The following is a 15,642-nucleotide window of genomic DNA, read 5'->3' as shown; positions in this document are numbered from 1 at the left end:
AGACGCACTTATTTACTTCATCCACAATTACATTGTAGTATCACGCTAAGCCTGGAGTTAATATCAAGGAGCAAATGGCCTCTGGCCTTTTGGAATCCACATGATCTTGGAACTCTGTGGAGATTGTCTTCGGATCACTTTGCCCTGCTGTTGTCCCCCCACCCCGTGCATTTTGTCTTTTCTATCTCCTTCCCTATTGTCGTGTAAAGTTACATCACGATGTTGAGTGGTGTGTTTTACACCCCGATGTCCCATAAACAAATACTTTTAATACCCTTTTGTTGGTCTAATTTGTAAGTGACCATTTTATACGCCACAGTAAGTACCTGTAAAGTTGGAGACAAAGAAAAGAGAATTGTGTTGTTCTCGTTCTAAGAAAGGGCAGCATTAAACTCCTCCGTAACCTCTTTTCTGTATTTCCGTTTTAACAAGGGTAAAGTTATCACAAAGTAGGTGAATGTAAGCATTCTTCCCTCAAACATCTGTGTTCTTCAGCCTGTCCCACTTCACCCTTTCCAAAGAAGGGCAGGTTTTTAAATAGAAGAGAAGCAATGTTGAATAAAGAGTATATCATGACGCTCCATAATTCATATAACCTCCAGACAAGCTCTCAGGTTTATTGGTCAGAAAACACATGGTGACATTCACTACTTTTTTGTTATTATTTTAAAGATTTCTGTGAGAGTGTGGGGCTCAGTCAAACTTTGTAGGGAGAAATAAGCCACAGTCACAGAGATTCATTCATTCATTCAACACATAGCTTTGTTTCTATTATGCCCCAGTGTCCTAGGCTCTGGGGATTAGACAGTGACCAAAACTGACAGGTATTTAGCCTCATGGAGCTTAAAGCATATTGAAGGGAACAGACAAAACTCACATAGGAATGTGCGATGTGCATAAATAAAATACTTTCGGTAAGTGCCATGACTAAAATACACCGAGGGCTGACATACAGTTGCATGTTGCGTAAGAGAGACTTGCGTTAGGTAAGGTGTCTAGGTTAGCTGTCTCTGAGGAAATTGCATTTCAGCTGAGACCTAAAAGATTACAATGAGGTCGGAGAGTGTCCTAGGCAGAGATAAATAGAATGCGTAAATGACTTTACGTTGAAAAATTCCTAAGCTGTTTGAAAAACTGATAGCGGCCAAGTTGCAGGTGAAATGGATGAGAGCAAGTCAAGCTATTACCATTTTATTACAAACCACACATAGGGTCTTTAAATGTTCCAGAATTTTGATTTTTTTTATTACCTGGGAGAGAATGTAATTTTATTTTCATCAAATCTTGTTCTTATAAACTCCGTTTACATTTTGCTTTCATCTGAGTAAGCTGACCATATAGTGCCCTCGTGTGGCGTAGTGCTGTATTACACGATTAATACTGTAGACTCTTTGAGGCATGATTTTAGCAAAATTCTTTTACACCTTTTTCAGTTAATCTAAGTCACCTCTAGCTGCTCTCACTCAGACTCAAACATAGAATCTTATTTATTTGTATTGTTGTGTTTTACTACGTTCTCACATTCCACTGTGGAATGGACACGCGCCGGGAGCACAGAATCCAGTGACCTCAGGATCCAGGCAGACTGAGAACAAAAATGAGGGAGGCCAGACCAGACCTGAAACAAAGACTCCGAGAGATTTGGAGAAGCAGGTTATAGGAAAGACTTTCAATTTTATGTATTTACTTTATAAATAAGTAATGCCAAAATAAATAGCCTTGGGGATCATTGTATTTTTCAGTCTCTGTCCCCAGATTTCTACGTTTAGCAAATGTACATGGTTAATTTCTCAGTCAACACCACAAATGCTTTGTATCCTTTTGTACATTTTGACTATTTTAGAACTGATTATTTTGTGCATCAAGTTGTCTATTTCTGTTTCCAAGTTCAGCATTTTGCCACAGGTTTATTTTGGAAAGTATTTCAGGAATCTTTGTTGCTCAAAACCAAGCACTGTAGCTGGAGCTGGTTTCTTTCCTCCTCTCCCTTCCTCTCTCTTCCTTCTTCCTTCCTAAGGCTTGAGCCATTTTTCACTAGAAGAGTTTTATTTTTAATTTTATTTTTATTTATTTTTTTTGACAAATGACTGCCAGTATGCTTTATGGAATGCAGCTGTTGAACTTTATTTCCTGCTTTTCTTTGCATTAAAGTAGTCCCAAAATTGTTTTCTGAGGAACTCTTCACTTCGACTGCCAGCGCTGCTTGTGTACCTTTCAAGTCAGAAATTGAGCGGTCTGTTCAGGCCCATCTTTATCCAGCTCCTGCTTTTCACATGAGGATGTTTGTGCTACATGCAATTTTGTTGACTTTTGGAGTGTAATGCTTTGTTTGCAAATGAAAACATAGAATTACAGCTTTCCCGGTACTTGTCAGGGACTATAATCACGAATTCACTGCAGCTGGATACTTTTCAGACACGTGGATAAGATAAATAATATTTATGAAAGATGGCCTGGAGGAAACGAAGCCATCTATTCTGCATTGTTATCTAAAATCTGTTTCAAGATGAAGTGAGACCATCAAAAATGCCTAACTGGCCGGGTGCGGTGGCTCACCCCTGTAATCCCAGCACTTTGGGAGGCTGAGGTGGGCGGATCATGAGATGAGGAGATCGAGACCATCCTGGCTAACACGGTGAAACCCCGTCTCTACTAAAAACACAAAAAATTAGCCAGGCGTGGTGGCGGCGCCTGTAGTCCCAGCTACTTGGGAGGCTGAGGTGGGAGAATGGTGTGAACCCGGGAGGCGGAGCTTGCAGTGAGCCGAGATTGCACCACTGCACTCCAGCCTGGGCGACAGAGTGAGACTCTGTCTCAAAAAAAAAAAAAAAGAAAAAAGAAAAAGAAGCCTAACTGGACCACATCATACTGGGCCCAACACAGTCGCTTCTTACTGAACTGCTTTAGCCATCATAAAACCTTCTCTTCTTGAGGGGCCGTAGGAAATATTTTCTCTTATTTCATATTGGTGTTCTCCCAAATAACTAGAATATATCATGCACGGTCTTGTTACTGGTTATATTTTCTCCTTTCTGCATGTTAATTAGAAAACTCAAAGTCAAATTTGTGCTCTGCCCTGACTCAGTGCATGATTCGTCAAAGTGTCCATTTGTTCACTGACCACGTTTCTGACACCATCTTGCTTCCCTATTTTTTGTATTTTCTAAAGGTTCTTTCTAAAGAGTTTAAGTATTTTATATTGCTATATTGTATGCATTTGCAAGCAACTTAAATGCATTGGGAACAGAAGTGATAGATAAGTAGCAACCATGGGATCGCTATCGATTCTGTACCTAATTATAAGTACATAATTCCTGGCTTAACCGTCTGTAACCTAAATAAGTAAGAATTAATACACCCTATAATTCCTCGATAGCTGAAACCTCCCCCCAGATAAATTTTATAAGCCATGCTAATCCTATTTCTCAGTGCACAGAGGTTGAACTTGTGGACTAATAATGCATTAATATTCCTCATGAAAAATATAGCTAAATAGGGAGAAAGAGATGAAAAGAACCAAAAATATTCTTTTAAGGATAATATTTGATCCTCTGCATCCATTCATTAAAGCTAATATTCATTCTCCATTTCTCTCTGTCCGTCTGGTTCTATGAAAAGACCTAGCCTGCCCTCAACATGTGTGTGACATTAATAGATGTTAGTGATACAGAGATTGCCCTCAGTGCAGATTGACAGCACTGTGTGGAGGTGAGAAGGAGTCTTGTTTACCACTTAGGATCTGGATCTCTGGTCTGCTTTGTCATGCAACACAATCCTTCTGGGATTTGTAAGTGACGACAAGCCTCAGCGATAATTATATTAAAATGCTTTTAACTTAGTGTAAACATAATTTAATAAGATGTAGATGTTCAAAAGGCTAGCCTTGAATTCAGTCTTGAGACCAGAGACAATATGCCTGTGTGCATGGTGTATGTCTGGAAAGCATGTACATTCTTTGACCCCAGTTAATTTCTACGAAGAAGTGTGTTAGTCTCTGATCTAATAATCTCATCTGCAGATTACTACATTTTTATTACGATAAAGAACACCTGGGCTTTTAAAATATAGTAAGGTTATCTTACCTGGAATATTAAATATTATTGAAGTTACAACTTTGGAGAAATTATATTTTTAATGAATATGGTTATATTATACCTGTTCGTTATTAGAGTAGCCCTCAAAGTTGGTGATTTATCAATGCGTTGTTGCTGAATAACAATAGCTTTATTGAATGTTTGCTTGATACTGAGCGTTGTATTAGCGGCTTTTCATATATTATCTCATTTAGTCATCGTAAAACATTTTATGGAATGCATTGTCAACATTTTGAGAATGATAAGTGGAGTAAATTGTTTGCATTCCCTTAGGTGGGCAGGTATTTTATGCTAAAAAAAAAAAAGAAAATAGTTGCATTCACATCTCTTAACCTATATGCACACTTCCTTTGCACGGTGGGGTTTGGCAAAGCTCTATCTTCTGCTAGTGATAGGGCAATTCTGATTGAAATCATACCATTTTAGATAAAATTAAAAATTAAACTTGTATTTGTATAACTTGAAAATTGTGAATTTTTCCTGCAATGACAGGGAGGCACACATCATGATTGGCACTCAGGTTTATGTTTTAGAGTAGCAAACAGACAGTGATAAGCCAGAAAAATGAGTTTGTACGTAAACTGCAAATATTTTTACTTAATATAGTAAGCAGTAAATAATTAGTCAATGTTTTTCATCATATGAATGACAATTTGAACATGGGAATATTGCAGCCCTTATGCACTGCAGATGAGATTATGGATTGTCACACTGGTTGAAAAAACAATATGAAATTATACAATATGTTTTAAGATGCTCACAACCCCTAAAAAGCTAGCAAGGAAGCTCAGACACATGTGCATAAGGACACACAAGAGCATCCATGGCAGCTCTGTCTACGGTAACGGGGCACTGAAGATTAGCAGGAGAGCAAGTTAACAAATCATAGCATGTTTACAAATGGAATACTACACAGCAGTGTGAATGAGGGACCGGAACTGTAAATGTTAACAAGATTAATCTCAGGAACACAATGTTGAATGAAAATAGCACACCACAGAAAGATACATACTTCTTGAGTATACCTGAATAAAGTTCAAAGCATGCAACACTAAACAACATATTAGAGGCACATATGATGGTACAACTATTAATAAAAATAAAGAGGAATTAAAAACCACACAAGATACAGGATAATGGTAATCTCTTTGGGGGAGAGAGTTGTCAGGTTGAGGGACCCTCAGGGACCCTAAGGGTTTCGGCAACTTCTTTTTTTTTTATTTTTTTTTGAGACGGAGTCCCGCTCTGTCACCCAGGCTGGAGTGTAGTGGCGCGATCTCGGCTCACTTCAAGCTCCGCCTCCCGGGTTCCCGCCATTCTCCTGCCTCAGCCTCTCCGAGTAGCTGGGACTACAGGCGCCGCCACCACGCCCGGCTAATTTTTTGTATTTTTAGTAGAGACGGGGTTTCACCGTGGTCTCGATCTCCTGACCTCGTGATCCGCCCGCCTCGGCCTCCCAAAGTGCTGGGATTACAAGCGTGAGCCACCGTGCCCAGCCTCAGCAACTTCTTATTTTGAGCTGGGTAGCTAGGCGGTGGGTGTAAGGAACACCCTTTTACATTTAATCTCAGTGTCTCACGTTTATCACAAGCATTTTTTGTTTTTGCTTTTGTTTTTTTGAGACAGGGTTTTGCTGTGCTGCCCAGGCTGGAGTGCAATGATGTGACCACAGCTCACTGCTTCAGCCACGACCTCTTGGGCTCAAGCAGTCCTGTCACCTCAGCCTCTGGAGTAGCTGAGACCACAGGCGCATGCCACCACCCCTGGCTAATTTACGTGTATATATATATATTTTGTGTGTGTAGAGACAGAGTTTTCCATATTGCCCAGGCTGATCTCAAACTCCTGGACTCAAGTGATCCATCTCCCTCAGTCTCCCAAAGTGCTGGGATTACAGGCGAGAGCCACAGAGCCTGGCCACAAGCGTTCCTTTAGTGTCTATGTATTCAATATTCCAACAAGGACAAACAATGAGAAAATATTTAGACCTTAAATATTTTTCTAAGTAAAGTTATTTATATCACGCTCTTTAGAGAAGCACCTCCTCTTACTTTATTATTTACACATATTCTTCTCTGAATTTAATTCATAAAAGTTATTGTCCAGTGTCCTCTAATTTGTGCCACTTTTTTCATCAAACGAGGAAGATATGTGTGTGTCCTCGTACCCTGGGTGGCATGTTGCAAATTTTTCACTCCTGGTAGTGCATAGTCCCTCTCTGGAAATCAGGTCAATTGGTAGAGTCCTCTGTATTTCTGCCTCCTGCCCCAGTGTATTAAAAATGATAAAAAGATAGGCCTCTTCTTCTTCGTGTTGTAATACAACCCAAGCATAGCAAAGCTTTGATTAAATGAGTAGAGAATAGTTGGTAGCTGATGCTTGCTATTCCCCAGTGTGATGGTTAATAACGAGTGTCAACTTGATTGGGTTGAAAGATGCAAATAACTGTTCCTGGGTGTGTCTTTGAGGGTATTGCCAAAGGACATTAGCATTTGAGTCAGTGGACTAAGAGACACAGACCCACCGTCAATCTGAGTGGGCGCTGTCTAAGCAGCTGCCATTGTGGCTAAGACAAAAGCAGGCAGGAGAACGCAGAAGGACCAGACTGGCTAAGTCCTCAGGTCTCCATCTTTCTCCCGTGCTGGGTGCTTTCTGCCCTCGAACATCGGACTCTGAGTTCTTCAGCTTTCAGACTCTTGGATTACACCAGTGATTTGCCAGGGGCTCTCGCGTCTTCGGCCACACACTGAAGGGGACACTGCTGGCTTCCCTGCTTTTGCAGTTTGGGACTCAGACTGGCTTCCTGGGTCCTCAGCTTGCAGATGGCGTATTGGGGGCTTCACCTTAAGATCATGTGAGTCAATTCTCCTAATAAACTCCCTTTCATGCATACATCTATCCTATTAGTCCTGTCGCCCTAGAGAACCCTGACTAATACACCCAGCTAGGAGGTACAGTTAAGTTGTAAATACCACCCACAGGCTGGTTCTTGTGGCCACTGCCTCTTACAGTGTTTATTTCTCCATCGAGTTCGCAACGGCTGTGTGCTTGCTGTGCTCTCCCTCTTCTCTCTCAGTACCTGATGGCCAGAGCTGTTTCCAGATCTTTTGCCTTTATAAATGCCTTCTTCCCTCCTACAGCTGATTCCTTCCAACAGGGCTCAGCAGGTGAAAGGCAGTTCACACAATTCTTCTCTAATGAATACTGCTGTGATGCTTTTTGAAATTACTAACATTCCTATCGTTTTCATTAAACAGTGAAGATAGAAGATTAAAGGCCACTATCCCTGCACAAGAGCTCCTCCTTGTGGCCTGCCCATGTTTTAAATGTGCAAACCTTGGTGATATATTGATATCCTGTGATGAGTTTATCCCACATCAACAATTGAGTTTTCTTCTGTTCTTTCGTATTTTATCACGTGTATAATTATTTTTCTCCAGATGAATCTTGTACTGTTTGTTATATTTACTTGTTCTTATATATATTGCCATATTGCCTAGGCTGGGAAAAAAATTGACGTATGCACTTACTTAGTGCCTCATTTGAAAAAAATGATTTCAGTGATATGAAACTCTAAAGTACATTTTCTTCATGTCTGTTTTCTATATTTTAAAAATGAAGTACTTTCATATGTATTCATGTCACTACAGTCATAAGTTCCCGTCCAAAGTTCCTCTGAAGAACCACCTTATCTTACACATCTCAAGGGAATTTAGCTGATGAAATAATTTGAACTACATTAATCACTGTTTCTGACAGGTAAAATGCTGAAATAAGCTTCTTGTAATGAATGTGAATTTTTTTGGGGGCTTGCAGAATATTGCAGATTAATATCACAGAAAGCATGTCTAGTTCATGCAACAATTATTTTCATGCAAATTTTGTGGGGCTTTACAAATAATACGTATTTGTTACCACTCTTCTTGACAGCAAAGAAAATAAAAATAATAAATATTTGAGAAAAGATCAGGTTCACTTATACTACATATACCACATTATCTTTCATGTCAATAGTTGCCTTGCACTTTAAACCTGTGACAAAACATGACAAATTTTAGAAGGGAAAATATTGTAAGATAAATTAATACCTCTGAAGCCTGTATTCCTATAAATTTAGTTGATAAAGCTCAGCTTATTTAGAGTTTTGAAGAGATATTTTCTCTTCAATGAAGAAATCTCCATAATTGAATGATCTAAATTTCAATGATTAAAAGTACTATTAAAAGAAAATATTTATAGAAAAGCTTTCCTTTAACAATTTTTACGTCCAAAATATGATTTATTTTTTCATGAAATGGGAATATGAATGATCATACATTCTTTTACACACACTTCATAAATTAAAAAGTTCTCAATCTATTTTAAAAACCCATATGTAAACAACAGTGTCATAGGATGTGTTAAGAACTACAGCAGTCAGAAAAAGTTAACAACCCTTGAAATGGCACAGGAAAGGACAGGATGTCTTCCAGGAAGAGGTGCCAATTCTGTTTAAAATTAAGAGACAACGGAGTAATGCAAATACTAACTTTACCCTGCAAATTGCAACATTTATCATCTAGCATCAAATGTGTATGCTGGGACTGACACATGCACGCATAGATGGTTTGTGTTCCATAATAAAGTTAATTGGTGAAATAAAATAATGGGTTTAATTTCTAGCAAAGAAATGCTTGGTTAATCTAAATTAGTAATGTTTGCTTATGGAATTTCCTACCCCAATTATTTCAGATGCTGTCCTTGAGATTCTTTTTGTTAAACTGCATGATACACATTTTGCGTGAAGTATTTTTAAAACTTAGGGTATCTCCTTATTTTCTGATTAAAGTAAAATTTCTCAGTGTTTCTGTAAGGACTTTGGCAAATACTCTTTCTGCTTTATAAAGCAAAATATAAGAACCAGAAATCTTTGTAATCCTTCACTATGTTGATGTCTTTTTACAGCAGATTTCTCAGGAATTATTGTTTGTGGTTCCAAATTGAAATTTTCCCTGCATAATCTAACATTCATATCTTCAGATCTGATGTGATAAACTGACCAATCTCTTTGTAAGTGATATTTTGTAAAACTCATTCTGTGTTTCGGACAAGGGAACACAAAGTTGTCACCTTCAAAATAGCTAATGGTCATATCACATGTTAAATTGACTGGGGAAATTCTAAACATTGAAAGTGTTCAAGTCTGGATTTTTCCTCAGGAAATATAACCTTTGGTTATTTATATTTGAAAGAAGCTAGTTTTATGAATTAAGCTTTAATTCTGAGATAATTATATGTTCATAGGCAGTTATAAGAAATAATACAGAGATATTTTATTGCCACTTGCCTAGCTTCCCGCAGTGGTCATGTAGGCCAAACTATAGGACAGTATCGTAACAAAGATGCTGACATTGATATAATCCACTGAACTTATTCAGGGTCAGTTTTACTTTTTACGTTAAAGTGCATGATTCATTTAGTTTTTGTTTTTAAAATAAAATATCTGAGGGCCAAGTCTGCTGACTTAGTTCTTTAAATTTTACAACTAATACAAAGTTACTGAGACTTACAGAGCTTTGAGAAGTGCACTGTTATTTCTAGAGTTAAATTTAAATAAAACACTTAAAGTCTGAGACTATTTTCTAGTTGTAAAAAGGTTAAAACTGCACTGTAGATGTTCTTTTCCTTTCATTTCAAAACCTAAACAATGTTCTATTATTTAAAGGTAGTTCATTAATAAGCAAAGATTTGTTACAACTGTGATGAGAATAACATGTATGTATATTTTAGCATTTGAATACATTCTACATGAAAACATTTCTTTATATTTAAACTATTATTTCATACAAATAGAAGTCAAAAGAAATGTTATCAGATGCTATAAAATAACTCTTCCATAATGTAGGATGCACTAGGAAAATAGTGAATACAATATCATGTGCTGTTTTGGCATTAGATTTTCCATACATTAAGATAAATGCGTTCATTAACTTCTTCCACCCACCTTTTTTATTTTGGAGATTGACTTCATATTACTGTGATAAGAGGCAAATTGAAATCCTGGCTTCCTGATGATATATCTTCTTGTATGAACTCTTGTTGATGTAGATTAAGTGGGCTAGCAGATACAGTAGTACTCATAAAATAGTTTTTCAGAGCTTTTTATAGTTTAATAAACATTTGCCTATTTCCCAAAAATATCGTGCAAACATACTAAATTTAAGTCAATAATCCGTACTTTATATATCTATTACCATTGTCTAACAATGTAATTTATCTATTTGAAACTAAATTGACCAAAGACATTAACAAACATATAGGGAAATTTAAGTTTTATGTCTTTATGGAAATATGTTTTAAGTCCTGCCTTTTTGTAATTGAGAGTTATATTTTTACTCGAATATTTAAATGTTATAAGTAATTACAATCATAAGGCAACCCCTATCATGAATGAATCCTGATTTGGTGAGGTGAAATGTCTTAGTTTATGTTTGTATAAATTGTATACAGTATTGTGTAATTTGTATAAAATATTTTATCTGAATTTAGTTCTTTAGTTCAGATTGAAAAACCTCTCCTGCCTAGCCCTACCTCCAATAATTGGAAAATCTACTTACTGACATGTCAAGTCACTTCTCTTGAGGAATCAACTTCTAAAAGTAGTAGTCATAGAGTGAGTTTAGACAGAAATTCAGAAACGTCAACTAAAGTTAACTATACCCCTGTTGTTCACTGTTATCATGACTTTCATTTTTCTATCCGGCCAAAAATACTTCTAGTTTTATTCCCTCCAAGTTTAATGCCTTCTTGTTTACATGCCTATTGCATGTTGTCACTTATAAGTAGGAGCTGAAGAGTAAGGACACATGGACATAAACAGAGATAACAGACACTGGGAATTCCAACAGGATTTGGATTATATATTATATTATTCACATTAAGTCCTATGAGCCTATCAGTGGAGGTGCATAATAATTATTTCAAAAATAATTTTAAACATGGAAGTTTGAAACGCATTTTTGGCATAGTTTATCAGGGAAAGTTGGAGAGAAGAGCAGAGATTTTCTAGCTGTCCTCTTGGTATGCTTGCTTATGCATTAGCTTGCATAAACTGACACATCCCGTGTCAGCCCTGAAACCCTTAAGCTGGAGTTTGGGGAGGTGAGGAATCTCTGGACATATCCTTGAGTTGATTGATTATCAGTTTGAAAGTGCAGTGTACTAGTCTGTTCTCATGCTGCTAATAAAGACACACCCGAGACTGGGTCATTTATGAAGGAAAGAGGTTTAATGGACTCACAGTTCTACATTGCTGGAGAGGCCTCACAATCATGGCTGAAGGTGAATGAGGAGCAAAGTCACATCTTACATGGCAGCAGGGAAGAGGGCATGTGCTTTATAAAACCATCAGCTCTCATGAGACTTATTCAACATCACGAGAACAGCATGGAAAATAACCACCTCCATGATTCAGTATCTCGCACGGGGTCCCTCCCACAACCTGTGGGGATTCTGGGAGCTACAATTCAAGATGAGATTTGGGTGGGGCCACAAAGCCAAACCATATCAGGCAGACCTTACTAATTGTCACCACCATCTTTTTATTGTATTTATCTTATGTCTAATTTTAGATACATAGATTATTTGTTACATGGCTATTCCATGCGTGATGGTAGGGAATGTGCTTCTAGTACACCTGTCACCCAAATGGTGAACATTATACACAATAGGCAGTTTATGAACCCTCATTCCCATCGCCCTCCCCGCTTTTGGAGTTTTCAGTGTCTGTTATCTCCATCTTTATGTCCATGTGTCCCCATTATTTAGCTCCTACTTGTGAGAATATGAAATGATTTGATTTCCTGCTTCTGGGTTTGTTCACTTAGAATAATAGCCTCTAGCTCCATCCACATTGCTGCAAAGGGCATGATTTTATTATTTTTATGACTGTATGGTATTCCATGGTGTATATATACATTTTTTAAATCTAATCAACTGTTGACTACCAGCTTTTATTTTATCTATTTATTTTTTTAATTTCATTTTTTGAGATGGAGTCTCACTCTGTTGCCAGGCTGGAATGCAGTGGTGCCATCTCGGCTAGCTGCAACCTCCACCTCCTGGGTTCAAGCGATTTTCCTGCTTCAGCCTCCCAAGTAGCTGGGACTACAGGCACCACCACCACACCCGGCTGGACCACCAGCTTTTAAAAACAAACTTGATTGACTAATTTTACTAGTTTTTGTGACTCACGACTCATTCAACACTTTGGAGATTAAAAATACATCCTCTGGTTTTGCATCCATGGATTCAACCAAGTGCTAATTGAAAATATTTGAAAAAATGAAAAACAAAAAAAGATACAAATAACACAAATTAAAAACAATACAGTATAACAACTACATAGCATTCATATTGTATTAAGTATTATAACAACTCTGTAGATAATTTAAAGTATACGGGAGGATGTGCATAGATTATATACACATATTACACCATTTTATGTAAAGGACTTGAGTATCTGCAGATTCTGAGGAGGGTCCGTTCTGGAACAAGCGCCCCACAGGTACCAAGGGATGACTGTATTCAGACTGAAACAAAATATTCTTAAACAGAAGCCATTGGCCCATATAATATAGTTCTAATACTAACCCTGCTTTTAAAACCTTTAAATTACATGATATTTTCTTTAAAAAATGGTGACTTTTTAAAAGGCACGATCATGTTGGTTGTATTTAATTTTAACTACATGTTCTAAAAGGGTCTCCAAAATAAAATCGAAAAAAAATAACCCATTCACTTTTAAAATACTGAGGTTTTGTTGCCTGTTTATAGAGGAGGTTACCAAAAAAAAAGAAAAGAAAAAGGATCTTACATGTATCACTACACTGAAGCAATTGCCTTCAGAATACTTAGCATAGACTTAAATTTGAGTCTTGTAACATTCTGAGGAACATTTATGATGGGAGGGTTGCAGATGTTTATGGCAATTTAAGGAGGTACACATCTTAAACATACATCAGTAGATTATGAATTCAGAAGTGGTGATTGGTAGCACTTTATAATCTGCAAATTGATTTGCTAAAGTCTACCCTATAATAGAGGAAAGTGTAATGTCAGATGTAGCAAATTGCAATTTTGGGGCATATGTTAATAGTATGCAGTTTCAATCCTTCATTAAAACAAAACAAAACAGCTAAAAATTATGGTCTTTTTTAAAAAAAAATAATTATGTTGTGTATGCATGTGTATGTATTTAAAATATGTTATTTACCTAAATATTCTGTCTACTTAATTTTGGAGTTCCCCAAATTTTCTAAAGACCAGTTAGAAACAAAATGAGATCTTAAAATATTTTATCATGAGCATCTGGATTTCGTTCCTTTGTGTGTAATATTTTAAGTTACCATCATCTCTCACCTTCTAGGGCCTTTTATTTATACGTGCTTCAATCTGATACTAGGCGTATGCAGGCTTATTCAAATGTGTGCCACTCACAGCCTGCAGTGCCTATGACATTGAAGGAGTTTCTTAAAGTCATTTAGACTCTCCATCCTTGGGTTTATACGACACATTTGTTACTTCAGTAATTCAGTATGAATGATCCTCAGTACCTCAGGAGGAACAAAGCTCTTATGCTTAGAGATGTTAATATTTAGAAGCTTTGGAAGGTTCGAAATACTTTAAAGGAGACAAGCATTCTCTTAAAAAGCTAGAATATTTCCATATTTCCTTTATAAACATGTTCATGGTTGATAAATAAGTCAGTTTTGGGTCACAAAAAGGGGTTGTGCTGCACACTTCTGCATTTGGAATTATCCTCAGCATAGTAAGCTTTCAGGGTGACACGTAGATGGAACTTTTTTAGAGATATATCACTTTCTCGGGAAAGTATTGTGGAGTAGAACAGATTTATAGAGCTGGAACCGTATTATACAGAGCTGTAGATCACTGCTGCTGACCAATGAGACCAGCTTTTTTTTCCCTTTTTGCAAATATTCACCAAATGTCCTTTGTTTTATCTTTCCTTGTTGAAGTAACAATTCAATTAGTTTTTTGGTCTGAAAAATAAGATCATTCCCTGTTCTAAATCATTTTTCTTGATTTTTGTTCCTAATCTCATACCATAAACAAATGTTTTTGTTTAGCTGTGTTTGTCAGGAATGACAGATTTAACAGCAAAGCATAAATGTAGATAGGTAGTTAAAAATCCAGTACAGTAAATCACTGCTATTACCATGTGTTTGTGAAGGGTTATGATTAAAAATGGAACCTGAGTGAGGTAGATAAAAGAAATCCAATAATGTTATTTTAGGAGGATAGTGTTGTAACTTTCAGAATTGTAATCATTATAAAGAGCTTTTTTTTTCCCCTTTTTTAAACTATACATTCACTTCTGGGACACATGTGCAGAATGTGAAGGTTTGTTACGTAGGTCTACACGTGCCATGGTGGATAGCTGCACCCATCAACCCATCACCTCCATTAGGCATTTCTCCTAATGCTCTCCCTCCCATAACTCCCACCCCTGACAGGCCCCAGTGTGTGATGTCCCCTCCCTGTGTCCACGTGTTCTAATTGTTCAACTCCCACTTAGGAGTGAGAACACGCGGTGTTTGGTTTTCTGTAGAGAATATTTTTAAAAGGAAAACAGATACTATAGTTATTACTACTGAATGTATTTAGAAGTTCTAATAAGTTCATATTATGAATGTAATACTGCCTTTTGCCTGAAGCACCTAGTGGGTAATTATAAAACTCATTGCGACCTAATTGATTAAATAGGTAGAGTGACAATTTCCACTTGTTGATGAACGTTACACATGAACTATCACATGTCGAAACAGCAGAAACTCTTTTTTTTTTTTTTTTTTGCTATTTGGTTGCAAGATGGTTTCTTTGCCTTTTTCTTTTAATTATTATTATACTTTAGGTTTTAGGGTCCATGTGCACAACGTGCAGGTTTGTTACATATGTATCCATGTGCCGTGTTGGTTTGCTGCACCCATTAACTCGTCATTTAACATTAGGTATATCTCCTAATGCTGTCCCTCTCCCCACCCCACAACAGTCCCCGGAGTGTGATGTTCCCCTTCCTGTGTCCATGTGTTCTCATTGTTCAATTCCCACCTATGAGTGAGAACATGTGGTGTTTGGTTTTTGTCCTTGTGACAGTTTACTGAGAATGATGGTTTCCAGCTTCATCCATGTCCCTACAAAGGACATGAACTCATCCTTTTTTATGGCTGCATAGTATTCCATGGTGTATATGTGCCACATTTTCTTAATCCAGTCTATCACTGATGGACATTTGGGTTGGTTCCAAGTCTTTGCTATTGTGAATAGTGCCTCAGTAAACATATGTGTGCATGTGTCTTTATAGTAGCAACGATTTATAATCCTTTGGGTATATGCCCAGTAATGGGATGGCTGGGTCAAATGGTATTTCTAGTTCTAGATCCCTGAGAAATCGCCACACTGACTTCCACAATCGTTGAACTAGTTTACAGTCCCACCAACAGTGTAAAAGTGTTCCTATTTATCCATTTATCCACATCCTCTCCAGCAC

This window comes from Symphalangus syndactylus, chromosome 15 (genome assembly GCF_028878055.3).
Source record: "Symphalangus syndactylus isolate Jambi chromosome 15, NHGRI_mSymSyn1-v2.1_pri, whole genome shotgun sequence".
Lineage (NCBI taxonomy): Eukaryota > Metazoa > Chordata > Mammalia > Primates > Hylobatidae > Symphalangus > Symphalangus syndactylus.
Note: the sequence above shows the minus strand (reverse complement) of the source record.